The sequence below is a fragment of the Arvicanthis niloticus genome, chromosome 11 (assembly GCF_011762505.2).
Source record: "Arvicanthis niloticus isolate mArvNil1 chromosome 11, mArvNil1.pat.X, whole genome shotgun sequence".
Classification (NCBI taxonomy): domain Eukaryota; kingdom Metazoa; phylum Chordata; class Mammalia; order Rodentia; family Muridae; genus Arvicanthis; species Arvicanthis niloticus.
Window position 1 is genome coordinate 47,269,972 of NC_047668.1, and position 3,132 is coordinate 47,273,103.

The following is a 3,132-nucleotide window of genomic DNA, read 5'->3' on the forward strand; positions in this document are numbered from 1 at the left end:
TGTGTTGTTTTTGTGAGTGTTTATAAAAATCATCAAAACATTTTACATGAGAATCTGCTTGATGGGAGGGGAAAGAGATAAGGGGCAGATGGATGAATGGTGGCATGATTTCATGGGGTTGATAAGTATGCTTCCAAGTCCTGGACCAGGGATGGTTTGCAGGATTGCTCTACTCACTTAACTGCAGGTAGATTCTTTAGAGAAAGTCAATTTATTCATTGTCATAACATGTCTCCTACCCTGAAATATTAGGTCATTATTCTCTCTGACAGAACTGCCTCCTCTGCTTTGTGTTTATGCCTTAGGAAGAGAAGTTGGTATCATCTTGCAATATTATAAACAATTGCTCACACAGAGGCACCAGGCTTCCCATCTCTACAGGGCATGGTTGGATAGTGCAGCACAGGGCATTGCTCCCTTTAGGGTCCTGGTGAAGAGCTAGGAATACTAATTAGAGCCAGTGTACTGAGACTTGGCATCTCCTAGAGCTTCTTCCAGCTTCAGCCTTTAGAATACCTGCTGACTTCTGCTTGGTAAACACAGTGATTAGCCTCTAGTTGCTCTTAGGCAGAGCGTTATTTAATGTTCTCATAATGTTCACCATACAATATCCAGCTGACTCTTTCTCCTCCAAACACAGAGGTGGCAGCAAATGAAGACACAGCTGTACACTGACCCTCACAGGGCTACATCCCTGCTTATGCCTCCTGGACATTTGCTAACATTCAAGTTTCTCAAGGAGTCAAATAGTACACCATGTTCCTTCTAGCCCACCTGCAGTCATCTTATAAACTCATCATTCTCAGAGAAACTGAAGACATTTGTTGTACCGTCTTATTATGAGATATAACACAGCATGCACACGCATAACACACACACACAACACAGGGTATAACTTTTTGACATTGACTCATTAACCACAACTCAGGTCAGAAAAGAGAGTTCTGTCAAATTCTAATATTCTTGCATGGCCCATATCCCAAAAAGAACCCAATTATTTTTCATAAGAGTTACTCATGACTTTATTTGTATAGTAGTCATTTACACAGCATTTTATCACCCCAGAGTAAATTCTTGCACTATATAATTGAAGCTCTCAGTTTAAAAATAGGTTATGTTTTAAATCTCTTTCACCTACAGATACCCAACCCTCCTTTTGTTTTCTTACATTGGTTGAAGAAACAGAGCCATTTGATTGTCAAAGCTTTCCACAATCCAGGTATTGCTGATTGCTCATTAAAGCTTAACTCAGCATCTTCATCTGTGTTCAGTATCTTTTTATAGTCTTTATGCCTAGGTATACAGTTGTTTGTTCTTTTTTTTTATTAACAGTTTAGTACTCAGGAAAGTAGTTTGCCGTTTGTTAGATTCTTTCCACATGTAAGAGTATTCATTGGTAATTTAGGAATTATCAAGTACCTACCTGCCATGATTTAAATGTTTGTTAATTCTGAAACTTATTTTCAATGACTATGTCAAGAAACCTATAACCTCAGAGATGGAGTTTCTATTATTCTAAAAAACTGAATTAAGTCTCACTTTTTTCTCTTGCCTTTATACCGTTTGTTATGAAATGATAAAGTTAAGAAGGCCCTACTGTGAGTTAAGAAGGCCCTACTGTGAGTTAGCTCCTAGGCCTTGGGTCTAGACTAAAGGTCATAGAAAGCTCTGCAGAGGTTATTATCTTTTTCTGAGAATTGAGTAATTATAAAAGAGACAGCCATGAAAACATGAGGTTCTCGAGTTTTAGAAGCAAAAAAAGAACTGACTTAATGTTTACAATTAGGGTGACTTTTATAGGAAAGCAGGCAGTGTGGTAAGGTGTGTGTGTGTGTGTGTGTGTGTGTGTGTGTGCGTGTGTAGGGGGACTTGTAGTCAGTGCCATTGCAGAGTTTGCTTGCTTTTTTCATTGTTGTAGAAAAATATACAAAGTAACCAATTTTAAAAGGAGTTTACCCTGACATGCTATTGTGGATGTTCTCACTCATGGTTAGTTGGCCTCCCTGCTATGGGGTCTGTAAGAAAGCAGTGCAGCATGGTGGGGGGTGTATGGTTGAAAAAGACACCCATCTCTCTGTACATGGAAAGCAAAGTAAAAGGAAAGGACATAGATATTTGTGTTAATTAATTTGAATTATCAATTTGATTGATTTAATAAAAAACCTGGGAAGGGGGCTGGAGAGATGGCTTAGCATTTAAGAGCACTTGCTGCTTTTGTAGAGTTTAGTTCCCAGTGTCTATACCAAGGAATTCACATTGGCCTTTCATTATAGTTTTAGTTAGTCCAACTCCCTCTTCTTATATCTGCAGGAAATTATACATTCATGTAGATGCACACATTTAGGCACACACACAGACAAACAAATAAATAGATAACTATGAAAAAATAATAAAGTAAAACCTAGGGTATTAATGATGCACACTTCTGTGTATGTCCATGAGGGCATTCTAAATAACTTAGGGGAAGTCCCATACTGAATGCCTGTGGCACCAGTGTTTGGTTATGCCTTCTGCTCTTGAAGGACTAGATCTCATAAAAAGTAAACCAAAATAAATCCTTCTTCCCTTACGTTGTTTCTTTTCAGTTATTTGGTCACAGTGAAAGGAAGGCAAAGAATATAGACGCCTACCATTCCTACCATCAATGATCTAAAACATTACACTAGGACCTATATCTTAGAGGCTCTGATACTGCACCACAAGGTCCTTTGGAACATTCTATACCCAAATTATATAGAAAAAGGAAACTTGTATTAGATAGCAGAGGGCTTTATTTTCTACGTAGAGTTGGATGTTTTAAAGATAAATTAATAAATATTTAAATATTAATAAAATTACTGTTGGAATCCAGGTAAAATTTGGCAAAGGAAGAGAAAAGGAACAAAAGAGGAGAGGAAAAAAGAGAAATCATAGTGCATATTAGGAATCGTTCAGATTATGAATACGGACAAAGATAAGATATGTTCTAGTGACCTAGATTAGAGGTACAATAGTAACAAAGAGGAAAGGGTGAACTATGAGCAGAATGCTTTGGAAGTAGGATCAAGGCAGAGTCCCCAAGTAATGTCTACTTGCAATGATGTCACCAAGAACAAAGCCGAGGTTTTAGGTTAATTTGGAAAGATAGTGGGA